At 40.3% G+C, this 27,542-nt stretch overlaps 1 long non-coding RNA gene across 1 annotated transcript in view; it reads left to right on the top strand.

Moving 5' to 3' along the window:
* Window positions 1–2,932: 2,932 nt before the first annotated feature.
* LOC110350943 (uncharacterized) overlaps window positions 2,933–27,542 on the top strand; it is a 44,223-nt gene continuing 19,613 nt past the window's right edge. The window contains exons 1-2 of the long non-coding RNA XR_002397905.2: window positions 2,933–3,069; window positions 23,223–23,401. This is a non-coding gene — a long non-coding RNA (uncharacterized LOC110350943). The remainder of the gene's footprint in view (window positions 3,070–23,222; window positions 23,402–27,542) is intronic.

The following is a 27,542-nucleotide window of genomic DNA, read 5'->3' as shown; positions in this document are numbered from 1 at the left end:
TTAGCAAGTATTTAATTCTCATAAAGAATATATGAAATATATTCATTTTATGAATGGTGAACAGGCTCAGGAAAATGGCATGACACATCAAAAACCATAGAGCTAGCAGTACAGATAGAACTTAAATCCAATGGTCTTGCCTCTTTGTGAGTTTCTAGTTAGACACATAATATTTATGTCTGTTTAAATTGAAATATGGATGCACTCACTTTGGACTTGGTTAAACTCTATATGCAGTCCATTTGCAGAGTTTGTGTTTTGTCTCTTTTTCCAAATTCCTGATCTTATTAACATAATTCTAGGGTGCTTATAAAAGATAGAGTCTAGAGACGTTATTGTCTGTCTCCTCCTAGGAAAATGTTTGTATTAATCCCTACCAGTGGAGTCTGTGTTTCTTTATTCACCCACTCCTTCAATGAATATTTATTAAATACCAACCTGTTAATGTCAGCCTAATTTACACATAAAGATGAAGAAACAAAGACTTTTCAGCTATTATAAAAATCTTTTAATTTTTTTTGAGTTAAGGAGAGTCAGTCTTGTCTAAGCATTCAGTTAAAAATGAAAAACAAGCAGTAGAGTTGTAAGTGTATGCTCAAGGTTACATGTTATTATTGTTCCTTTTTAAGCAAGGCATGTATAATCCTCGTATTGGAAACAGGTTTCAGCTGCAATAAACAATGGATTCCCTTATCTCAGATGTACTAAGGCGGTTCAAGGAGTTGTTTACCACTCAGGTATTCCTTGTTCAGCAGTTTTTGCACAATAATGATACCTTTACATTCCCTAATGCTCTACCCTCCCAAAAGATAATAAGAAATTGAAACTGTGTACAGCTTAAATGAATTCATTTGTGCGGTGAACAAAGGGATTTTACATGCTCATGCAATGTCCATTTGACTAGAAGCCAGAATATTGTACACGAGCAGCAGAATTCATCTCCTGAAATTCACATTTTCTCTCATAAGAGGGGCAGAAAAAGAAAAGCAAGTGATTATAATTGCAGTTGGAAGCAGTTCCGACTACAAGGGCATTTCTTTAAAGTTATTCTTTTGGTTTTACCTTAAATTATCTTAATGGAAAGTAAAGTTTAGTAGGAACAAAGGAAAGCGGGGAAAGGAGAGACTGGAAGTTTTATTTATTCATTCAACAGATGTACTCGGCACATGGAAAACACTACATTAGGATCTGTGGAAACATAAAGATTAGTCAGGTAGGAGGTTTGCCTTTAAGAAAGTATGATGTAGAGCCGGGGGGTTAGCTCAGTGGTTCCACCACCTGCCTTGGCAAGCGCAAGGTCCCAAGTTCGATCCCCAGTACCAAAAAAAAAAAGTATGATGTTGAAGCAAATTAAGAGGTATAGGTACACACACACACACACACACACACACACACCCCTGTATTATCCTCAATGATCAAACTCATTATCAAACCTTTTGCTAACCAAATTCAAAAACTAAATGATTCTGATATTTTTTAGAATAAATTCTTTTCTACCCCAACATTTACAACTTGCATTTCAAAATTCAGGAACCTTGGGAAATTAGTTTCTGGACTCACGTCCAAACAATCAAGTCTACAAACTCAGGAATCTGATTATGGTAGCTGTCAGGATACTTGGTGCTCAAATACCTCAAATACCATGAAGCTTGGAGGATTGTGAGACACCTTCCAATGGGGTCCTGTTTTGTTTTGTTTTGTCTTTTTGGTACTGGGGATCTAACTCAGGACCTTGCACTTGTGAGGCAGGCACAGCACCACTGAGCTACATCCCAGCCCCAAATGGGGCCCAGTTTTATGGAGAACATATTTGAACTGAACCTTGAGTGATGGGTAGTTTTTCTCTCCAACTTCAGTACCATTTGGCTGTCCTTTTATTTGTCCCTGTATTTCCACTCCCCAAATTCTCTCTTCTAAACATTGCACCACTCTTTACAAGTTCCCTACCGTTTACTCTCAGCGAAAGTCCTCACTTCTTACTTGATGGAGAAAATAGGGACTGATAGCTGTGGATGGCCTCATTTTCCTAACCACATTCTTCTCTCCCCAGTAAAGCCCTGATCTTTCCTCATTTCACCCATTCTTACCTCATTCCCATCTGTCTCAAAGGAAGGTGCATTAGGGTTCTTCAGCAAAATATAACCAATAGGATATATAAAAATAAATACGTATGCATATATAACGTGAATTTATTTATGTGCTTATGGAAGCTGAAGTCTCACCATCTGCTGCCAGCAAGCTGGAGCCCTAGGTATAATTCAGTTCAGATCTGGAGGCCCGACAACCACTGGTATAAGTCTTGGAGTTAAAAGCCCCAGAATCAGGAGTTGTGATGTCCAACAGCAGACAATAGATCGATGTCCCAGCCCAAGAAGAGAGAGAAAATTTGCTCTTCCTCTGCCTTTTTGTTCTGTTTGGGCCCTCAATGTATTGGAGGTTGCCCCTCCACGGCAGTAAGGAAAGATCTTTACTCAGTCTTACCATCAATGCCAATGTCTTCCAGAGAGACACACACAGAAACAATGTTTAGCCAGCTATTTGGGCACCCTTTGGCCCAGTCAAATTGACATAAAAAAAAAAAATATATATATATATATATATATACACACACACATATATATATATACACACACACATATATATGTATATATAGCTATCAGAGGAGGAATCCTCAAAGCAGGATAATTTGTCCTTTGAATTCAATCCTCTTCCAAATATGTGGGTCTGTAAAATCGCTACTGCCTTTTATCCCCTTTGAGGCATTCCTTCATTTTTTAATTCCTATTTTCTCTTCCTTTGTGCTTTGGGCTGCCAATAATGTGGCTTTGCTTTTACTAGCACAGGTGGACCCATTCCCAAACAAAGCCAGAGTCTGTTTCCATGGTGAATAGAATCCTGGAGGACAGAGAGGTTTTTTCTGGGACTCCAGCTATATGACCGCCAGTATCAGCCTGGCCATCTTACATGGAGTGAGTCTGCCAAGAACAAGGCTAAGAAGCAAATGATGTCATGAAATGCAGAAATAGAATACTGACAATATTGTTTTTAAAACCTTGGATTTTCAATTATGTGAGTCCAAAACTTCACTTTTGCTTAAGATTGTTTGAATCGGGTCTCTGTTGTTTGCCACCATGAATTCTGATTAATTCTTTATCAATCAGTTCCCTTCATTCTTCAGTAATTTTGGCCTGTCCTCTCAAAACTCTTCAGCCCAAACACATGCTCTAGAATCCACCTGACCAGAAAACCCCCTCCCTGATCTGATAACTACCACCTGCTCTACTTCATTCCCTTCATATCTACAGACCAGAGTTGCAGATGTTTTCACTAATCATTTGTAAAACCAAACAACAACAACAACAACAACAACAAAAACCCCAGAATGAATAGGGATAATTCATTAAGGTTTTTTTTGTTTGTTTTGTTTTTTAGGATTAGGCTACTGAGGACAATTTAATAGAGTAAAATTCATTATTGTTTTATGTGGATTGAGAAATGTACACAGTAGTATAATAACCATCATCAAGATAGGGTATATTTTCATCATTCCTTCCCAAATTCCTTCTTGCACCTTTGAAATCAAGTCCCCTCCAGACCCTGACACTGATTTTTGTTCCTATGGTTTTAATTTTTTTTCTAGAAAGTCATATAGTTATACAGTATAGAGCCTTTGTGTCTGGGTTGCTTCACTAAGTATAATTATTTTTATTTATCCTACTTGTTGTGTGTTTTATTAATTTATCCCTTTAATTGCTAAGTAATAATCCACTGTGTGGTAGTACTACATTTTTTCTCCATTCATCACTTGGTCATTTTGATTGGTCCCAGGTTTGGGTAATGAAGAATAAAGGGCTGGGGATTTAGCTCAGTGGTTCCGCCACCTGCCTCATAAGTGCAAGGACCTGAGATCAATCCCTGGTACCCTCCCCACAAAAAAAGAATAAGCTCATGAAACCCTTGTGCACAGGTCTTTGTTGTGAATGCATGTTGAATAGTGAGGAGTAGGATTTCTTTATCATATGGTAACTATGTTTAGAGTCATATGGTAACTGCAAAACTGCTATCCAACATTACTAAACTATTTTGTATTCCTATCAGCCGTGTCTCAGCATTCATTTTACACACATCCTTTCAGCACTTGGTATTATTGGAGATTTGTTTGTTATTTTGCCATCCTAGTGAAAGTATAGTAATATTTCATTGTAGTCTTCATTTGCATTTCCCCAATAATGAATGACATTGAGCATCTTTAATACATTTGATGAAGGGATCCACTGTCCACTTTAAAAGATGAGTTGTTTGCTTTGTGAGAATGCTTTATATGTTCTGCAAACAAACCTTTTATTAGATATGTTTGGCAGATATTCTGTCCTAATCTGTGGCTTATCTTTTAGTGGCATTCAAAGAGCAGAGTTTTGAGTTTTGATTAGTCCAATTTATCAAATTTTTTCTCTATGGTTCATTCTTTTTATGTCCTATCATATAAGTCTTTATCTAAGCAGTGATTTGTGTTTCTTTATTTATTAAACTAAAGTTATTTAATTCAAAGCATTCAATTTTTTTTTTTGGTATCGGGGATTGAACTCAGGACCTTGCGCTTGTAAGGTAGGCAGGGTGCCACTGAGCTAAACCCCCCGCCCAGCATTTAATTTTTAAATTTTATTTATTTATTTATTTATTTATTTATTTGGTACTGGGGATCGAACTCAGGTCCTTGCGCTTGCGCAGCAGGCGGCGAAAACACTGAGCTAAATCCCAGGCCCCTAGCATTTAATTTTTTTAATTGGAGAGAAGGAGCATGGCACATTTATACCAATTAAGTATCAGTGAAATGTAAATGGTGATCAGAGATCTCTATACCACATATTCTATTTTAAAGTTATTACAAAAAGCCAGTTATCAAGACAGTGTTATATTGCCATAAAGGCATATATATAGAACAATGGAGTAGAATTAGAAGCCCAGAAATAAACCCATACATTTCTGATCAGCTGATTCTTAACAAAGGTACCAATACCTTTCAGTGAGGATAGTTTTTTCAACAAATGACATGGGAACAGCAGGATATCCATATGCAGAAATAAAGCAGGTAGTCATTCTTTCTGGAGTAAGATGGACTCTCAGTGTAGTTTTAATTTGCACTTCTCTCACAGCAGGGATGTTGAAATTTTCTTCATGTATTTATTGGCTATTCGTACTTCTTCTGAGAAGTGTCTATTAATTTCAATTGTCCATTTTTTGACTGAGTCATTTTGGGGAGGGATCTTATTTTTTTTAGTTCTTTATATATTCTATATATTAATCCTCTGTCTAAGAAATAGCTGGTACCTTGAGACAATAATGTTAAGTGAAATGAATCAGACACACAAGCATAAATATTGCATGATTTCTTTTTTCTTTTATTTTTAATTTATTTATTTTTTAAATTAAATTTTTTTCCTTTGCCAACTTTTACTTATGTTTTATCAGTACATGTTTGTAGCACATAATGATCACATTCCTCACAGGAAGTTGGCGCGTGTACATGACATGTCCTAATTCTTTTTCATCCCCTTCCCTACCCCTCTCCATCTCTTCACCCCCTTCCCAAATACAAAAAATATATCTTGCTATTTCCTGTTATCTACCATTTATTTTGCTCTTTACTTATATTTGGGATTTTTCGTATAACAGAAACCATGCAATATTTAAGCTTGTGTGTCTGATCTATTTCACTTAACATTATGGTCTCAAGGTTTATCCATTTCCTACAAATGACTCGAGTTTATCCTTCTTTATGGCACAGTAGTACTTCTTTGTGTAAACTACCACATTTTCTTTATCCATTCATTTGTTGATGGACACATAGGCTGCTTCCAAGATTTAGCTATTGTGAATTGTGCTGCTATAAACATAGATATGCATGTATTACTATAATATTGTATCTTTAATTCTTTTGGGGAGATATTTAGAAGAGGAATAGCTGGGTGGAATGAAATTTCTAGTTTTTGTTTTTTTGAGGAATCACCATACTGATTTTCATAGTGCTTGTACTAGTTTACATTCCTACCAACACTGTAGAAGGGTTCCTTTCTGCCCACATCCTCATTATCATTTGCTATTATTTGATTTCTTGATGATAGCCACTCTTTCTGGAGCAAAGTAGAATCTCAGTGTTGTTTAACTTGCATTTCTCTAATGGCCAGCAGTGTTGGACATCTCTTCATGTATTTATTGGCTATTTGTGCTTCTTCTGTGAAGTAATTGTTCATCTCACTTCTACCTTTTTGGTGGGGATGTAATTTATATAACCACCATGGAAAACAGTATGGCGATTTCTCAAAAAACTAAAACTAGAAATTCTATCCCACCCTTTCTTGGATCTTCCCAAAAGAGTTAAAGACATCATATTACAGTGAAACATGCATATCCATGTTTATAGCAGCACAATTCACAATAGCTAAATGTTGGAAGCAGCCTATATGTCCATCAACAAATGAATGGATAAAGAAAATGTGGTAGTTTACACAATGAAGTACTACTGTGCCATAAAGAAGGAAAATGGATGTACCTTGAGACCATAATGTTAACCGAAATAAAGCAGACACACAAGCTTAAATATCACATGGCTTCTTTTATCTGAGAAACCCAAGTTATAAATAAAAAAGGAAAATAAAGGATAGATGATAGAAAGCAGGGAGGTGGTATAAACACTAAGACAAATGAAATATTGACATACAACAGATATCTACTAAATGCAACAACTACACCTCCACTAATGACAGAAAAGAATCCAACAGCAGTAACATAGAGTTAACTATCTAAAGATTAATAAAGCTTAATGGTTATACTATTAAAGAGGAGGTTGAGAATGGGAGAATGCAAGAAGAAAAGTTTGAAACATTAAATACTGGGAGATGAGAAGGAAGAGAGAAAAGTGAAACAAAAGATCCTGTTAAAAGGTAGAAGGATATTTATACAATTTATAAAGGTAACAGAAAAAAATACATGAGAAATAGAAGATAGAAGAAAACATATGGACAATAAAAAATAGAAAAATGAAAGGAAAACAAAAGGGAAAAGAAGAAAAGAAGTAAGAAAAAGAAGAAGAACAAAAGGAAGGAATCCAAAACCAGAAAAAACTTCTCTCTATTTTTGAATGAGTAGTTTCCTTCAAGGATCTAGTTTTGAAGTCTAGCAAGTCATGGTTTTTCTGCCTAGCCTTATGGCCTCCGGGTTTGTGAGGTGAGTCCCACACAGGCAAATGCACCTCCTCTGTTTACTCCAGGCTGTGGTCATGTCCAGGCTGAGATGCGTCCTCGCTCACGTTGGTAGAGAAGGCTATCAGACCTCTGATCTGTGCTGGATGTAGGCAACATGACAAAGGTTCAGGTACTTAATGCCATCACCATTTTCAAACCCTGGGTATTTCTGCCCGCAACTCAAGCAGGGCCTGGCTTCTCACTGCAGGGGGCAGGGCCCATGTCCTTCCTGGCCTGAGTTTAAACTCCTCAGGGAATCTCTTTCTGGCCCCATTCCTGTCTATAGCTGTCTCCTGTGGCTGTCTTTCACTCAGTCACTGTGTCTCCCCTCCTCATGAGCCATGGCCCAGGGAAAGAGTCCAGATTGTTTCATTCTTTTCTCTACATTGTGGACCATCTTTGCAACTTCCCTTAGCTTCTAATTCTTCTCAGTTCTTTCCTGATTCCCAGCAATCTACTTCTCTTTTCTTTTTCTTTGCTAAGTTGTTATTTTTCAGTTCTGAATTCTGGATCTCAGAGAGATTGAATTTTGCTACTGATCAACTAAAAGTATCTTTTGAAACATAATAAAATGGTGACAGTAGGAACAGTTTGTGTGTCTGGGTACCTAGTAAAATAGAGTTGACTGATGAGTCCATGTTGCTGTCATAGGTCAGGCTCCCCAGGAGACAGACAGAAATTTGCAGGTTGCAAAGAGTCTCTCCTTGGTAAAATTTAGGCAGATTCTTCTAAGCTGTCTCCTCACTTGGGCTTGGACCATGCACGAGCTTCAAAGTCTTTCCTTGTTTGGCTTGCATCACCCTGATTTAGCAAGAATCCTTTAGAGAGAATTCACCATTCTCAATATCTGATCAAATTCCTCCCTCATTCCCCTACTCTCTCCCACATGACATCTAATCACCCTGGTCTGTATTCATCAAAAATCATGTCAAGTTGTTTTAGCCAGAATCCCTCTGACCTCTGATTTTTCATATTAGTCATTTTCCATCTACGGAACCCACAACCCGCCCCTTGGCTATAACGCCTCATTTGTCCTTATATTCAGACTTGAGCCCAGCTCTATACTGAGGTCTCTTTTCTTCCAATTACAATAGTTCCTAAGTAAAATTATTTTTTACCACTTTACTATCTAGCTCTATTTTTCCTTTTTGTTTTTTGACACATGCAGAAATTTTATTGGGGAGCACTAGCAGAAACAACACCTCTAAGTGTGTGAGTGAAATATGCATGGTTGACAAAGGGAAATGTTGAATTATGATGCGGTTGCAACAGAGCCTTTAGTAACTCTGGGGGTGGGGTGGAAGGTAGAGACAAGGCTGACCCTGCAGAGTCACACAGACTAGAGGGACAGGTCTGGGCCTTTGCTCTCTTCAACTTCTTCCCCTATAAAGTGAGATCATGTGGAAAACTAATATAAAATGTGGTATAAGGGTGGGAGAGATTAAGTGTCTGGACCGTAGTAAATCTTGGTGAACCACAGGCAATCCTTCTATAGGACAAAAACAAAACTAATTAGTCATTTGTGTAACCCTTTCCATGGTTCTGTGACCTCTGCCACCCAGCAGGCATGTATCCTGGCAACAGTCTCCTTACTTTGTGCCTGGTTTACATCATTCCCCACCCCCAGGGATAGAACATCACTTTCATCTAGCTGTTCTGTTGTTTCTAACCCTCATGAAAAAGGAACAGGGTTGAGCCAGGTGTGGTGACCCATGCTTGCAATCCCAGCACTATGTGAGGCTGAGGCAGGAACATTGCAAGTTCAAGCCTGAGCAATTTAGCAACTTAGTGAAATTCTGTTTCAAAATAAAAAATAAGGGTTTGGATGTAGCTTAGTACTTAAGGCTTGTGTTAAATCCCCAGTACTGTAACAGAGTCTGTGTGAATGCAAATTGATCCCCTTTGCAGTTAGCAGATTTGAATGATAAAGACTTCCATGCCCACTAGTGAACTCAAGAGGATGTGGACAAGAATAAGAACTTCAGTAAAGAATAACTTTTGACAGTGTGTGAGAAATGTTTTGCTGGTTTTAATCTATATACTTGGATTACCCATGCATCTTTGAGCTTTTTTTAACTGTTGTCAGTTTAAGCTGAAAAGGCAGAGCAATAATTAAAATTACCCATTACCTAGTTCTGCACAAATAGATCCAAGGCCTCAATAAAGGAACAGGGTTTTTTTTTTTTGCTTGCCCAGAGTGATCATCCTGAACCCTTTTAGTCCTCTCAGCAATAAAAGGACTCCTGGAAGGTTGTGCTGTCAGGAGACATTGGTCGAACTGCTACCATATTTTTAATCACACCTTCATGAAATAAGGAAACTAGCCTAGAATCACTTGACTAGCTTGTGGCAAAGCCAGAATTTGTGCCAAATCTGTCAACCAAGCTAGAAGCCTGGAGCCATCCTTGAGGGTCCTATCTTCCCCACTTCTCACACCCACATAATTACTAAATTATGTTATTTTGATTCAATAATAACCTTAGACTTGCTCCCCAATTATAATTGCTCAGCGTTCAACCTAATCTCTTGCATGGTTTTCAGTAACTTCATAACTGGTCTCTCTGCCTTGGTTTCCTGTTGCCATTCCATTCTGCACACAGCAGCCAGGGTAATGATTTTTAGGCACATAGTTTACAACTCATTTCCCTACTTAAATCTCCTAGTAAGTAGCTCCCAGTTCTCTTCATGATAAGGCCCAAATCCCTTAGCCATATATACAAAAGTCATCCTTGGCAAGACAGCAGTTATGATAAATATAAATGTAAATACAACTAGTAATAGCTTTAACCATTTGGGGTTTTTTTTTTGCATTTTTTTTTTTAGCTAAATGTTCTAAGGTAGACAATCTTATAAGTGGTTTGGCAACTCTGTGATGCTGTGGGAGACCCCATCATTTTCTTTCCTTTCTCTTTTCTCCTCGGGATTCTCATGGTCATAATATGACTACTACAAATGTAGATATCATGTCTTCATATGACAGAATCCAAGTTACAAAGGAAGGGATGGAGAAAAACAGGAACTTTTCCTGCTACCATTTTCCTTTTTGAGAGGAAAGGGTTTATTTGGCTTACAGTTTGTAGAGGTTTCAGTCCATAATTGACTGGCTCCAAGACAGATTGGCCAAGGGGCAACACTTCATGGCAGCAGAAGACAGCAAAAACAACAAGGGACCCTAATCGTGTCTTTCTGCCCCTTTTATCTTATTCAGACTACGGCGATTATGGTAGTGCCAAACCAATCACTCACTTGTAGTGGTTTAGTAATCACACACCCTTAATCCTAGCACCGCACACTCTAGATTCAGCCACCTATGACCACATGAGACTTTGGGGGGATATCTAGGCCCAAACCATAACATTCTGCCCCTGGCCCCCCAAAGACTCATGTACATTCCTTTACACAAAAGGCATTTAGTCCATCTCTAAGAGTTGGCGAAGTCCTAACAGTTCAGCATTGCTGAAAAATCCAAGTCCAAAGTCTCCTCTGAGATTTAAGGTAAACTCTTAGCTGCAGGCCCCTGTACAAATGAAAAGAAAGGTAAACACGTCCAGCATTCAATGGCACAAGATAGACATTTCCATTCCAAAGGTTACAAACAGGGGGATACAAAGGAATGAGACAGCAGCAAGTGTGTACACTGAGGTGTAGTATAGAGAGCCTGCAGTTAGGAAGGGAGGCCCTTACTTTTGTTCTCTAGAAGAAGCAAGTGGGCCTGCAAGAAGTCACCTTTGAGAAGCCAGAAATCAGGAGTGGGAAATGGAAAACATGCTGGAATAATGCTATGTAATTAGTGTAGAAAGCGAAGCTGTACGCAACCCTTTCCAACAATCCAAGCAGAAGGGGCCAATTTCCTCCAAGATGGCTGCCTTGTGACAATGGGTCAGACTTCATGACAGTACAAGCTGGAGTCTGCCAAGTTGGAGTGTATTTGGATAGGATGATTCCAGGTTTCCGGCTGTTCTACCTGCCAGAATCCAAAGCTACAGCAATGGGCAAGTCAGGGAAGTGTCACAATTTCCCTCTGCACACCTTTGCGTACTGTCTTAAGCCTTCATGCCACATGACTGAGATCTGAGGGGGAGAGGGAGGATTCTCGAAATCAAAGCCAGGAACACACTTTCAGTGACACCGACAGCCTTGGAGGGAGGGCATGACCGGGGCCCCCGTGCGTGGCTGGGGACTGAGGGCCAGCTGTGAGGAGGGGCTAGCACTGTCAGCGCCCATCATTAATCTCTACAAAGTATCCTTGGCCAAGGTCATAGAAATCACCTTAAGACTTTTTGGGAAAAAACCAAAACAACAAAAGGCTATGTGCTTAGTGTGCAGTATCGTGCTTTCCCTCTACAGGAGCAAATGCCCTGGACGTCAGCCAGCCTCTGCTTTCTCCTCTTCTCACCTGTTGGAATGTGCTTTTGAGGAAGCTAATACCCTAATTTGATGTTTAGTCTCAAAATGTTTTTTCCCACGGTATCTCTGATCAATAATTCTCTTTCATGTCTAGTCATCTTGCATACATTTTCTTGCTGTTGGACAGATTATCTTATGCATGTTACATAGAGACAGGGACACTTAGAAATGCTAATTTGTATCTAGTCATGGGAGGCATACAGAATATTTACTTAAACATAAACAGTAAGATAGAAATGGAAAGAATGAAAGAATATGAAGTAGAAAATGCTAAAATGTAATTTGTCCCAGGGCATGGGAAGAAAATTCAAAATAATTTCAGGTGTCAGGTACTTAGCCTTAAACAATATTAATGTACAAAAAGTTTATGCTGCTTTTGATTCTGTGTAAAATCTTATAAAAGGTCCATTTCCACAAGTCACTCAGATTAAGACAGTAGAATACTACCTTCTCTGGAGCTTTGTGCTCTGACACCTGGCAATGGCTTAGAGACATTTAACTGAAGCATGTGGTACAAACTTTTGACGTTCTGCTACCTGACGGGTATTGGCTAGCAAGTGAAAAGATGTAGAAAATGTCCATGTAGTCACAAAAATGAGCGTCTGAGGTGAAAATTACTCATAACAGCAGAATGAGATTTTGGTGGCTGGCAGTATGTATGCTTCAAAAGGAGAAAAATGAGACTACAAGTAAAAAAAAAAGGAAAAAAAGGAAAGGAAGGAAGAAAAAAGAGAAAAGAAAGAGAGGAAGAAATCGAAACCTCTAGAGTTAAAATGGGCCATCTGAGGTTGTTTGTATGGTGGCTTCCAGTCAGCTCCACCTAATTTCTTTGAAATTATGACTCAGGCCCTTACCCAGGGGCATGTGTGTCCTAGTTCTGACAGGACTTTAAAACATTTACTCTGTACTCAGTCCAGGCGGCTTCTCCATCCTTTGTATCCAGCTATCTCCTTTATGGGCCAAGAATCACAAGTAGCCAAGGTACCTGCCTCACACACACCTGCCAAGAGAAAAGTTTTGATTCTCTCCTCACTACAGCCTTTCCTTGGCTCTGCACCTTTGGGCTGCTGCCAGTGCTTCTTGACTGCTACCTTCCTGTGGTCTTTGGTTTCCTTTGGACTTCTGCAGCAAAAGACAGATTCAGAGGGCTTCCCCAGGCAGAAGAGAAAGACTGGCTTGTTTATCAAAGGTTCACCAGGTCATTTTAGCCAAGTATCCTTCTTTAAATTAAACAATATCACAGCTTGGAACTTCTTGAGGGTGACTGCAGGGAGATTGTTGGATGTTCAGTCCTGTGTTCTCAGGGCATAGCTGCACCCCTCTGTGATTCTTCAGACACCTTGTTGACTCTGCTATCTCTAGAGGCCACTATCAAAATTTCACTTACACAGGTGCTATAGCTAAGAAACTGCTCTTTAAAGGTCTTAAAACAAAAGAATTAATAACTATTTTTGACCTCTGGGACTAACAGTGCCAAGGTGTTTTGGGGAGTAGGAAAGTCTTCTTGGAATCTCTGATATCCTCCTTCATGGGATTCAACCCACCAATAAGACTGGCCCTTTACTATGCCTGGAAAAGTTTTCGTCATATACAAAATAAGCATGAAGTCCTCTCTTTTTTTTTGAAAGTGAAACAGACCTTAGTCTGGCCAGACGGCACTCCCAAAGCAAAGTATCTTAGAGAGGCGACCAGCCCAGAGTCCGAGGCTCTTTTTAGTTAACAGGCAAAATTTACAGAAGAGGGAACAAAGGTTAGTGGTCTTACATTTGCATGTTAATTAGCCTGACGTACTAATGGTCAGCAGATGTTTTGTAGATTGTTCTATAGATAGCGGTGTCGAACATCAGTTTTTGAACAAAGAGTTGAATAATTATGGCTGATACAGATCTTATCTAGTGTCCGGGAACTAACAAGCATCTTTATCTATTTACTCACATTCAATCGTGGTTGGGGCTAGGGGAGTTTTATGATTACAGAGTTATGCAGTCCCACATTCCCCACTGATTTTACAACTTAAGTAATCTAACATATAAACTAGGCATCCATTGTATACGACAGCATGACAATAGTAAGCATATACACACAACTATAATGACCAGAAAAAGTTGTTTTAACCATTGTAGGTTGGGCAACCATTTAGTTAGCCATTGGAACAAGTCCCAGCCATCTTCATTATGTACCCTTTGAGCCAAGTCTTCCAATTGTTTTACCTTTTCTTTGATTTTTGAACTATCATATTTTTTATTTTCTCACAACCTTGGTGGTGGAAGAGCAACAAATAGTCTATCGCTGCCCTACTATCTAAGATTGTCTGTCTCTGTTCTTGTAACTCTTGGTTAAATTGGCCGGAATATAATTGAAGGTTATTCCTTCACAGGTATAAAACCATTGGCAGGGAGATATGGCAATTGTTATATACAATTTTCTGTTTTATATGGTAGGGCATCCCTTCTGATCATTTTATCCTCAGACACTTAGTCATACACTTTTTACATATAGCACATTCAGTCTTATTTGACATAATTACCTTGGGTGTATAAATTTGACAGCATTCTTAGGTTTACGACATGAGGCATGTCCCCAATACATGATGGAAATTTACATCAACATAACATTTAGACAGAATTCAGACAAATTAAGCAAGTTTGCCAATTGAATCCATACATTTTTGTGTGTGATCTAGTCCTCTTGGTGACAATACTGCCAGTGTCCCAGACAATATTATCATGAAGGCAAAACACCTCCAACCCGCTCGAATCTTAGCTTTTGGTCACCTGGTTGGCTGATAACCTTCTATTTGTCCTTTTTGACATCCGTGGGGGGTCCTGCTTTCAGATGGTTGCGATGTATCCAGGGAGAATGCCCAGCCACCTTCACCGCCAAGGGAATTGACAGGACAACAGGAACCTGTCCGTTCTAACGAGGTTCCAGGGTCTTGGAATCAAACCTGCAAATAAAAACCAAATCTCCCGGCCTATAGGGTAAAGGTTTGTAGAGGTTTCTCATTTGGACTAGTCATTTTCTTTCGTAATGTCTCATGTAGCTCTGACTGAAGCCGATGAACTGCTTTTAAGGATTTAAGGAGTTTAAGGTGGGAAAACTTTTCCTTTAATTCTACATCTATTAATGGAATGATTGGGGAAGATCACCCATAAACAATCTGGAAGGGGGACAAATTGAGGGGAGGCATGGGAGTGCACCTCGTTCGGAGGAGGGCAAAAGGGAGAAGCTCTACCCAACCTAGTTCAGTCTCCAAGCATAATTTAGTCAGAATCTCCTTTAAAGTTCGATTTGTTCTTTCTACCTGTCCTGAACTTTGAGGCCTATAGGCACAGTGTAGATTCCACTTTATTCCAAGAATATTACTAATTAATTTAGATATCTTATCTGTAAAGCCTGAACCATTGTCAGACCCCAGAGCTAAGGGCAAACCAAAACGGGGAACTATTTCTGTCAGGAGCTTTTTAACTGTTACTTCAGCTGTCTCCCTCTTAGTGGGGTATGCTTCTACCCATCCTGAAAATGTATCCACAAAAACTAGCAGGTATTTGTACCCATACATGCCAGGCTTCATTTCAGTAAAGTCCAATTCCCAATGTTCTCCTGGAGTTAGTCCTCTGTGTTGGACCCCAGGGGGCCTGGTGACCGGATTTGCATTTACCTTGAGGCAGGTGGGGCATCGTCTCACCATGTCCTGGGCCTTTTGGGCTAATCTCTCACTGACGAAATGAGGTTGCAGGGCAGCCATCATCCTTTTCTCTCCGAGGTGGGTGGACTCATGTAGTTCTCGCAGCAACGTATCTGCTACAGTGGCTGGGAGCACCACCTTTCCATCCTTAGTCGTCCACCATCCATGTTTTCCTTGAGTCTAGCGTCTTCTGTTCATTTCTGCTACTTCTTTATCAGTGTATTCAGGTTTTTCTGGGAGTACCGGCATGGGAAGCAGAACCATTTGCTTCCCCACTGATTCTTGGGCAGCTTGTTTTGCTGCCTGGTCAGCAGCATTATTACCAATCATCTCGGGGCTAAGCCCCTTCTGGTGCCCGCGGCGATGGATGATGGCGACCTCTCGAGGCAACCAGATTGCTTGTAGCAATGCCAATATCTCAGTCTTAATTTTGATTTCCTTTTCTTCAGAGGTCAACAGTCCTCTATTTTGATAAATTTCCCCGTGTACGTGGGTGGTGGCAAAAGCATGACGGCTATCAGTGAATATATTTATCCTTTTTTTCTTTTCCCAATTCCAGAGCCTAAGGGCTCAATGGCATGGGGAGTGATCAAAGTCAAATCCTGTCCAAAGGTCAATTTGTCAGCCTCTGGGGTTAAAGCAGCTACTGCTGCTACTGTCCTCAAACAAGTAGGCCACCCTGGGGCCACTGGGTCGAGCTTCTTTGAGAGGTATGCCACAGGCCGCTTCCATGGCCCAAAAGCTGAGTAATCACTCCCTTAGCTACCCCATTTTTCTCTGCCACATACAGGGTAAAGGGCTTGTTTAAGTCTGGCAATGCCAGGGCTGGTGCAGATGCAAGTGCAGTCTTAAGCAATTGAAATGCCTGCTGGCAAGCCTCAGTCCATTCGAGGGGTGTATTTCCTCCCGCAGTGGCCTTGTACAGGGGTTTGGCAATCTCAGCAAAGCCAGGAATCCAAATCCTGCAATAGCCAACCACCCCTAGGAACTCTCGCACCTGTTTCTTTGAGCCTGGCTTCGGAATCTGGAGAATTGCGGAAACTCTCGACTCTGCCAGCCTTCTCTTTCCCTTTTCAAGAATATAGCCATTCTATCCTCAAAAGGATCTCTGTTGTTAAACACCTTCATTGTCACACTCATCAACTTTTCCTTGTTTTCTCCCTCAAACCCCTCCATTCGCTGTAATTTTTCCTAATATCTGGGGCCGACTAGTAACAAAAACCAAATTAATTGCCTGTCGATTTGCAGGGGCATCTGGGTCAATTGGAGTATACGTCTGGTATGCTTCCAATAGACGCTCCAGAAAGGCAGAAAGGGTATTCCTCAGGTCCTTGAAGGACCTTGCTTACCTTGCTCAAATTGCTAGGCTTTCAAGCGGCTCCCCTCAAGCCAGCTAGGAGATGCTGATGGTAGCTGTGGAGAGCTTCTCTCTCCCCCGAGGAATTAGCTTGCCACGGGGGACGGGTGGACGGAAGTTGCGCCTCAATACAGGCCCACTGTTGTTCATCGAGTGGGCCCTCCGTTCCTCCTAACACCGACTTTATGGCTTGCCCTCTGATCCTTTCTCTTTCCTCGGAGGTAAAAAGGGCTTGGAGAAGTTGTTGACAACCATCCCAGGTTGGGTCATGGGTATGAAAAACAGATTCTAGGAGGGAGATTAAAGCCTGGGGTTTTTCTGAAAAAGGGGGATTTTGATGTTTCCAATTATACAAATCACTGGTAGAGAAAGGGATATAGACATAATGACCCTGTTCTATTTCCCTAAGAGGCAGAAGAGGAACTGAACTAGTCCCTTCAGTGGGAGCCCCGCTGGGACCATAAGCGGCCCCTGTTTGCGTGTGGGAGAGGGAGGTTACAGAATCCAGAGATTTTTTTCTTCTTCAGGAAGAGGAGGGTAGAAAGGGTTTCGAGATCCGGGGCCGGTTTTATCAGAGGAGGAGGAGGACTCCACACAGGGTGGAGGTCTTACAAAGGGGTCTAAGGGATCAGGATCTTGTGAAAGCACTGGCTTGGGAGCCCAAGCTTTGACCTCTTGGGGTTCCCTTGGGGCCATAACCAAAATGCGAGAGTTTGTTCACAAGGAACAATGCTGCAACCAAGCCGGAGGCTCTTGACAAGCCTGAACCCAGATATTTATATATGGAAACTGATCAGGATGGCTAGGGTACCCGGTTACCCTTTTCCATACCGCCCAGCAGAGGCTCGGCTCAAAGGAGCCCCGGCTGGCCATCCAACTCCGAAGGCCGGCCATTCCAATTGACACAGGGAGCGAAGTTTTCCGCGAGAAAATTTAACCCCATATTTGTCCTCCTGCTCGGGGGGAGGGGGGGGGAGCCAATTTAAAATTAGTGAGGAAATAGTCCAATGGGGTAGTCTTGGAGCAGGATCCTCCCATCTCTGTCCTTGATGGTTTGGAAAGAAATTCAAAATTAAACACACAACGGATAGGACACTAACATATAAATGGCAAGATGAACAGGTGCCACAATAAAAGCAAAACTGTATCTTCCCTTGTTCCTTGTCAGGAACCTTGGGGTCAGGGGAGGCTTACCGGCCCGTCAGCCACCTCACTCCTGACAACAAACGGTTGCAACCGGCCAAAATCTTACCTTCAGAGGTTTTCTGAGGTCTGTGCCTGAGAGTCTCCTGCTGGATCCCGCCACAGAGTCTCGGCTGAACCGGGGTTCCTTACCCGGACATCTTGCTGGGGCCTCCAAAAGACCGCTGTCCTTACCAAACGCTCCGAGGAGCTGACTATAGTGAAGCACACCCAGGGATCCCAGCGGTGCCTCCAGAATGTAAGACCAAGGGCCTTACCAAATGCTCCAAGGAGCTGACTGCAGCGAAGAACACCCAGGAAGGAACACACCGGACAAGTCGGAAAGTGAAACAGACCTTAGTCTGGCCAGATGGCACTCCCAAAGCAAAGTAGCTTAGAGAGGCCTGAAGTCCTCTCTTTTCTAAACTAAACTCTTGGTCAGAAGCTAACCTTTATCAAGCACTTACAATATAATATGTATTTTGCTAAGTACCTTACAATATATTAATTTGTTTTTAGTTCCCACATTTGGGTAGAATATCATTTAGGATTTTCTAAACTGGTCTGAGACAAACAGGTATAAATGCAAAGGGCATCTATTGATTCACAATAAACTGGGAAGTCCAAGTGTAGGCCTGGCTTCAGACACGAAGACTTAAACAGTGTCATCAGCACCTTGTCTCCCTCCATCTGCTGGCTGGGCTCCACCTTCCTTTGTGCATTGGCTTTGTTCTCAGGTTCCCTGTGGGGGTAGATGGCTGGAGCTGCTCCAGCCAGACATTCTCTCAGTGTCTCCATTTCATCAGGAAATAGAAAGCAGCACTCGGAGCACCACTCAGCTTCCTCTTGAGTGCTCAAATGTGTGCTAATTAGACACAGTCACGTGCTCAGCTCTAAAGAGGCCTCCTGACCAGGGGTTCTTAGAAGTCTGTCCTGAGTTATTCATGTTCTATATTCATGGATTGAGGTGATCCAGCCTCAACAAGACCAGGGGGAGAGAGAATAGGGTAGGGGGTCCCCTAAATAGAGATTAGGGGAACAGATACTGGGTAGGCAACAAGAAATTCTCATAACCCTTATGAGTGTTAGTACTAGTTTGATAAACGAGGAAACAAAGGCTCAGGGATTTTAAGTAACTTGCCCAAAGTCATTGGTAGAAATTGACAGAATAGAGACTTGAATCCTATCTATTATATTTAACAAGCCATATCTATAACTCTATTTATTGAAAGGAAATGTTCTTTGATCTTTAAATATAAACAAGAATGGAGCTGGGCATAGTGGTGCACACCTGCAATCCTAACACTCTGGGAGGCTGAGGCGGAAGGATTGAAAGTTTGAACCTAAACTGGACAATTTAGCGACTTAGCAAGACCCTATTAAAGAAAAAAAGGCATGAGCAGAGTAAATGAATTAATGTTAAATTTTCCACAATGAAACCAACTTTTCCTATAGATTTATCCCAGGGAATAGACTAGAAGTAGCCCTCTAAGGAGACATAACTCTTTCCAATAAGTCACTGGCCAATTTCTGCTGGGGAAAGAAAGGGAGTGTGACTATCCATTAAACATACACAGGATGCTTTTAAACTCATGATCAGAATGATTTGAGCCCAAAATTCTTCATATTGGCAGAAAAACAACACTTTAAATGATTTTTTGATACAATTTTACTTTCTTAAATATTTCACATGAACCCAGCTGCCTTCTGTTGTAAAGGTTGTAAAATAGTCATGTAAGAGATGTGGCCACTGTAGATTTTGTTCTCAACTCTTAACCACAAGCAGCTATAAAGTCAGTTATTAATAGCCTTATCATACTAACATGTACTAACCAAGACAGAGAAAGTTGTGGGTTAATAGAGTATCTGTGTCCTGGACTTAGCACTAACTAACTCTGTAATTTCAGATAAACCAAGTAACCTTTCTGGTTCTCACTTTCTTCATCTATAAAATCTTTAAAACAATGATGATACTGTTTGTGTTTTTGTGAGATTCAGATGATATAATGTATTTTTTGGAAATTATTTTTGTTTAATTTTTTGTTAGTGCATGTTTGCAGCATGTAATGATTAAATTCTTTGTGGGGAGTGGTAAATGTTCATAACACATCTTAATTCTTTTTTTAATCCCCCTCTCCTCCCACCTCCCTCCCTCTCTGCATTTCTTGATCCTCTTCCTATTTGAGAAAGATCTATCTTCCTACTTCCTATTATCTATCTTCTGTTTTGCTCTTATTTATATTTTGGGTTTCTCACATAAGAGATACCATGAGATATTTAAGTTTGTGTCTGATTTATTTCACTTAACATTATGGTCTCAAGGTGCATCCATTTTCTTATAAATGATTTAAGTTTATCCTTCTTTATGGCAAAAAAGTACTCCACTGTGTATAAATATCACATTTTCTTTATCCATTCACCTGTTGATGGATATATAGGTTACTTCCATGATTTAACTATTATTAATTGTGCTATTATAAACATGGGTGTACATGTATCACTGTAACACGATGTCTTTAACCCTTTAAGGAAGATACATAAAAGAGGAATAGCCGGGTGGAATAAAATTTCTAGTTTTAGTTTTTTGAGGAATGTCAGTACTGATTTCCATAGTGTTTGTACTAGTTTACATTTCCACCAACATTGTAGGAGAGTTCCCTTTTCCTTGTGTCTTGTCAGCATTTGTTATTCTTTGATTTCTTTTTTTTTTCAGTTTTAATTTTTTATGAGTACATGTTTGCATTACATAATGATTACATTTCTTTGGGAAGTTGGCACCTGTACATAACACATCTTAATTCTTTTTTTTTTCATCTATTTTCTCTCCCTTCCCTTCTCCCTTTGTCATCTTTTGATCTCCTTCCCATTTGAACAAAATTTATTATTTATAAATTATTGTTTATCTATTATGATGATAGCCATTCTTTCTGGAGTAAGATGGGCTCTCAGTGTTGTTTTAATTTACATTTCTCAAATGACCAATCATGTTGAACATTTCTTCATATATTTATCGGCCATTTGTACTTCTTCTATTCATTTCAGATGCTCATTTTTTATTGGGTCTTTTTATTTGGGAAGAGGTCCAGTTTTTTTCGTTCTTTATGTATTCTGAATATTAGTCCTGTCAGAAATAGCTGGCAAACATTTTTCCCCAATTGGGAGGTTGTCTCTACAATGTATTGGTTGTTTCTTTTGGTGTGCCGAAGGTTTTTAATTTGACATGATCCCATCTATTGATTCTTGATGTAATTTCTTGTGAAACTTTCTGTTCAGAAAGTCCTTGCCTACATCTATGTCTTCAAGAATTTTACCTATTTTATCCTCCAGCAGATTGTTTCAGTTTTAACATTTAGATCTTTGATTTATTTTGACTTTACTTTAGTACATGGTGAGAGATTGGTCTAGATTCAATCTTCTGCATGTAGATAGCCAGTTTTCTCAGCACCATTTATTAAAGAGGTTATCTTTCCCCCAGTGTATATTTTCACTACCTTTGTCCCTTGACAAAGATAAATAGGTAGATAGCTGAATATGCCTAGGTTTGTTTCTGCATTTTCTGTCCTGTTCCATTGATCCATATGTCTGTTTTGGTGTCAGTACCATGCTGTTTTTATCACTGTGGCTTTGTAACATAATTTTGAATCTGGGATTGTGATGCCTCCTGTTTTGCTCTTGTTACACAAGCTTGCTTTTGGTATTCTTGGTTTCTTTTGGTTCCATATGAATTTTAGAATTGTTTTCTCCAGTTCTTTGAAAAATGTTGTTGGTATTCTGAGTGAGATTGCATTAAATCTATATATCAGTTTTCGAAGGAAGACCATTTTGACTATACTGGTTCTGCCTATCCAAGAACATGGGATATCTTTCCATTTTCTCATGTCTTATTCAAATTCCTTTTTCAGAGTACCATAATTTTCATTGTAGAAGTCTTTCACTTCTCTAGTTAGGTTAATTCCTAAGTATTTAATTTTTCTTGGTGGTATTGTGAATGATATTTTTTCATAGTTTCTGTCTCAGTGAGTTCATGATATATACTGTACTATTAAACTCTGGAATATTTGTGTTTCACAAATATGAAGTATAAGCCCACATTCTGGGAATCTGAAAACTCCATGACTGCTTATTCATATTATCATGGTACAAACAGGTAGGTCTATGTCAAGCTAGAACTGAAGTGTGCAACATCAGTGGCTGATTCTGACTAGGTAGCAATCTTCTTTATAATAAAGAAACAGTGGTGGTCTGGGATTTAGCTCAGTGGTGCCGCCGCCTGCATCGCAAGTGCAAGGTCCTGAGTTCAATCCCCAGTACAAAAGAAAGAAAGAAAGAAAGAAAGAAAGAAAGAAAGAAAGAAAGAAAGAAAGAAAGAAAGAAAGAAAGAAAGAGTGACTTGTGGCAAGAAAAACAAATACAGCAAAACAAAAAACATTAATGTATTTTATTATATTGTAATGCAAAAAAACACAACTGTGATACAAGTGTGGCATGAACTTCTAAGCAAAATGCTCAGTTACCAAAGCTCTGTATGATCCACCTTTCTCAACACATGTGGTTTCAGATCTTTTGCTCTCATCCAAGAGATTCTTTGGGGTCCTCAGAATCCCATGTGTATCACCCCAAATTATGGTCAATTTCATTCATTAGAGAGCAGAGTTTGGGAGAAAGAGCAAGTTAGAAACCCAAAGAGAAGTTTTACTGAATCCAAATTAGAACAGAGCAACAATCTGTACCAAGGATAGTCTTTCAAATTTCAAGGTCTAGTTCACTGGGCAGGTCAGTGGTCAGGCCTTCAGCTGGGCAGAGGATGTAGTCCTGCAATGTTTAGGAGCCATCTTCCTCCTAAAGCTGTGTTAGCTTTCCATCATTGCGACAAAATACCTGAGAAAAATCAATTTAAGGAGGAAAGATTTATTTTGGCTCATCATTTCAGAAGTTTCAGTCTATAGCCAGCCAGTTTTATGGCTTTAGGCCTGTGGCTAGATAGAAAAACCATAGCAAAAGGGCATGGTAGAGGAAAGCTCCTCATGTAATGGGTGCCAGGAAGCAGACAGAGGAAGTGCTGGTAGCTTTCTTCTGCTTTTGTTCCATCTGAGCCTCCACCCCATTGGATGGTACTACCCACATTCAGGACAGGTCTCTCCCATCATTGCTGTTTCATATGCCAATTGTCTCTGGAATCACCTTCAGGGACATATCCAGAAGTGTATGCCTTAGCAAGGCACAAAGAACACCTGTGATGTACTTCACTCAGATGATCAAAGACAATGTTTCTTGGCCTTTCCTGACTTTCCCTGCATACTAAACATTGACTGAGCACCAGCTATAATTTGTATTGGTTTGTTTATAGGATTACACAGAGTGTCTGTGGTGCTACTGGTTAAAGACACAGGTGATACCAACTGCAAAGCCCAACTTCTCACTTAAAGGAACTGCTTTATGGCCTCCTTACTTCACTTCAGGATTGGTCTGCAAAGTGTTGCCTGAGCTGAAGACTGGATTGCAAACAACCCTTCAGACAAGGGGAAGGTATGCTCCAAGCCAAAAGAACAACCTAAACTGAGGAGAGAAACAAAAGACCACAATGCATTTGGAGCCTGTATGTCTATTTGGCTGGACAAACCCATGTATGGCTAAGGGAAGGTTGGGAGAGGAAGCTAGGGAGGTAGGCAGGAGCTAGATCCTGACAAACTGGTCAACCATGTTTTAAAATTAGATTGGATCAGGGCTGGGGATTTAGCTCAGTGGTGTCGCTGCCTGCCTCACAAGCATAAGGTCCTGAGTTCGATCCCTGGTACCAAAAAAAAAAATTAGATTTGATCAGAAGGGCAATGCAAAGTCATCAAAAGGTTTTAAGCATGGAAGTGATATGACTAAATATGCATTTATATAATAAGCAATATATGTTCCAAATAAAATTTGGAAAATCAGAAAAGCACAGAAAAGTGTAACATGTTTATTGAATGTACTAAACACATTATAGCTGTAGGAAGAAGAAATTTTTTTATTCTTTTTTCTGCTGTTCTAGAATACCCATTCTAGAGAGAATCCTTAGCTTTTCTGATTTTGTTCAGTCATAAGAATGCTCTCACTTGAGCATGGTAAAAGTCATGTTAAATCTAATATCCCACCTTCAATGTTTTATTTATTTTAAAGCTTCTCTTATCCTTCTAGCTAGCTTGCTTCAGTCTTAAAAGCTTGAAGTGAAGAAAGGGTACTTGGTCCACTTTTTCTCTCCTCTTGCAGCCACTCTGCCCTTGGGGAAAATATTGGCGCAAATGGCCCAGACTTATGTGACTGATACAGTTGTCGTGGGGGTGTGGCACTTGCACCTTGCAGATCTTTCCAGTAGGGACCTGGGCTATCGAGCTCTTTTGGGAGGTTGCTTCTCCCTACACGTGATTCTCTTGGGTGGTGTCCCTTTTCACATGACCTGTAAATGGGTCCCCTCTTTCTGGGACCATCAGTGAAAGTGTTGTTTCCTACCAGTGAATCCTCACTCTTTATTCCTCTATGCTTTCACTGTTAGGGTCCTTTAGTAAAAATTAGTCACCAATCCTGTGCCTTCTCCCAACTCCAGTAAACACAGGATCCCCAAATGATTCTTGTAAAGCAACCCCACCACCACCACCACCACCACTTGGTTTAGTGTGAGCAAGTTACTTCACATGTAGAATGGAAGCAGGGTGGGTTGTAAAACTGAGCACCAGGACAACTCTCCATAAAGAAGCTCTGGCTTTGGCCTTTTAAACAGCCCAAAGGATTTTTCTGACCTCTCTTCTGTGGCCTAAAGGTGAGTAATCGGTTTATATTGAACAGCCCATGTTACAATCTTTTTGTATGCCCTACATATAACTAAATGGTCTAGCACTTCTTTTTTACTTTAAAACCTACCATAGCATTCGTTTTTTTTGGTACTGGGGATCAAACTCAGGTCCTTCCGCTTTCGAGGCAGGCGGCGGAACCACTGAGCTAAATCCCCAGCCCAGTATTCTTAGTCTTTAAGACTTTTGAAAATATAAGAATGATTTTTCCTTAAAAAATGAAAAACATCCATAATTGCCAGCTTTTTTTCTTATTTGGAAATGTGAAAAAGTATCAGGCCAGATGTGGTGGTGTGTGCCTACAGTCCCAGCACTCTGGGAAGCCTGAGGCAGGAGGACCACAAGTTTGAGCTCAGCCCAGGGAATGTGACAATTTAGCAAGATCCTGTCTCAAAATTTAAAAATTTAAAATGGACTGCAAATTGTTTAATGTAAAGACCCTAGGTTCAATCCCCAGTACCTCAAATCAATTAATTAATTAAAAAGTATAAACATCTCTTTTCCTCCTTTCAACTTGAATGATTTGGTGTGTGTCCTTCAAAACTATACTATGTTTACACAAATCTAGAAGATAGCTATCTAGCTAATTAAGTAAATAGGCCATTCTAAAACACAGCTATTAGATTTTTATCATTCTTCCCGTCAAGGGTGGAGTTTATGCTCCCTTCACTGAATTGGGGGCAGGCTTGTGACGATTTGACCAATGGAGTACAGAAGCTTATGACTTCTGCAGCAGGGTCACAATAGGCCATGAGGCTTTCACCATGCTCCCTCGGGACCAGGGGACCTGGGAACACTAGAAACATTGAACCATGTGTTTACCCTGAGGCCATGATGTTGGGAGGCCAAACACAGGTCAGTCCCAGCTGAGCCAGTTCTTCAGCATTGCAGATGGGAGCCAGACATGCAGGTTTCAAAGCATCTGAGAAGTAGACTTGCCAACTCCAGCTGCTTTAGCCCCAGCCACTGCAGTCACCTGAGCTCTAGATGGTGCATGCCAGAGAAAACCCAACCCGCTATGCCTGTCCGAATCCCTCACACACAGAAACTGTGAGCATAATAAAACAGTGGTTATTTTAAGCCACTAAGCTTTGGGGTGGCTTCTTACACCATTATAGGTACCAGCAACAGAAAAGATATATTAATATTAGAAGGTTCATTGAAGTACAAACAGGAAGGAGTTCTGGGAGCAAGACTGAGAACAAGAAAGCAAGATCTGAAGTTTTTGCACCAATCCACATAAGTCCTGAGGGCTAAATTTAGGCAGTGGTAGTAGGGAAGGACAGGCAGGGCCCAAATGAGAAATAGGCTCAACACTTCTGGCCCACTGGTCAGCATCAAAAGTATGAAACAAATGAGAGAAATAGGTGCAGGGCTGGAACCTTGGTGTGTACTGTGACTGTATGTTTTCTTCTGCACATCTCAACTTTTTTCTCTATGGGCAAAGTCAAATTTCTTACCCCAGGCTGTGATTACATGGTTTAGCTTCACAAACGGGATGCCTTGAATGTTAGGCTGCAGATTACATTAATCAATCTATTTCATTTTATCCTACGTGCTTACTTAAAAGCCTCTTATACTTAGACAATATATGCAAAGTAATGTACAAAGCAGAGCCTTGTCATTATTTTAAGATAAGCCCTTTACCCTGTCAATAAACAAAAGGCCCCTGGGTCAGTCCTCAGCCTTCAGTCTCCATGGGATCAGCCTCCTGCAGTCAGGGAGTCAGATGAGGTGGGAAGGATGGGGTGTACAGAACCACAGAAAGATAGAGAACAATTGTTCACAGCCAGTTTACCAGCAGGTTTCAAGATATACTCTGCCCAGGCTGAAGGACAGTATGTACAGTAAGTTGTAGTTTACTTTCTAAAAATGGTCTCCACATATGTGAATATTCACACAGAAAAAACACCAGAAGCACACTCCATCCATCTTGGCCATATTTAGGGTTACTGTTTCCTGTAGGTTTCACCTGCAATCACTCTATGTTCCCCATCTTCCTAAACAGGAAATACAGTAAGGGATTACTTTATACACAGTCGAGGGTCCTTCTGATTCTTTCACGATTCTTTTCTAAAAATTTCTCTACCCATTCTCCAAATGCTCAGGACAGCCTTCCCCACCCTCTCTGTAGTGCCAGCTCTGTGGTCTTTAGTAACCAGTTCCTGTGCTTCCAGGGCTTCCAAATTCTCCCCGCTCTACCCCATCGCTTCCCTATATTTTTTCATTTTCCCACCCTCTATCCAAGAGCAGGCTTCCCAGGTAAATCTGTTAGATGTTAGAAATGGAGCCAATATATATTAATCTCATTCACATTTGAATAGCTAATAGCTTCATACTCCCTGGGTTTTAAAAGAGGTTGCTCAGTTCATGTTATAGTGTCTCTAATTGGTGACGTTAAAGCTTTAATCAAATGCAGATTTTCACGCTCCCATTAAAATTCATGTGCAAGTAGGTCACAACCTCTTTCAGCCAAGCAGGGAAGGTTTCCTGTAGCCAGGCGCCATTGCTATTAATATCAGAAAGAGCAGCAACTAATTCAGTCATGTTGATGGATGCCGAGATGGTGCCCCGACTCATCTGCAGTTGGAGCTACAGAGCTGGAGTACGAGAAACCAATTTCCTCCTGGCCTGAAGTGCTTCAGGTCACCCTGGTTACAGAAAAAATGACATGAGTCACTGCATCTCCTAAGTCAGTTTATCCAGAACATTGTGCATAGCTAACCCAACAAATAACAATAGGTGCATGCAAAATACACATCATCTCACCCCATTAGTTCCAAAGATCTATTCCAAATTCCCAGAAAAAAAAGACTAGAGAAACTGCGAAGTAAAGCAGTTACAAA

This window comes from Heterocephalus glaber, unplaced genomic scaffold (genome assembly GCF_053883595.1).
Source record: "Heterocephalus glaber isolate CG9 unplaced genomic scaffold, H.glaber_assembly_v1.0 deba00001600, whole genome shotgun sequence".
Classification (NCBI taxonomy): Eukaryota; Metazoa; Chordata; class Mammalia; order Rodentia; family Bathyergidae; genus Heterocephalus; species Heterocephalus glaber.
Note: the sequence above shows the minus strand (reverse complement) of the source record. Positions and strands in the feature narration are given on the sequence as shown.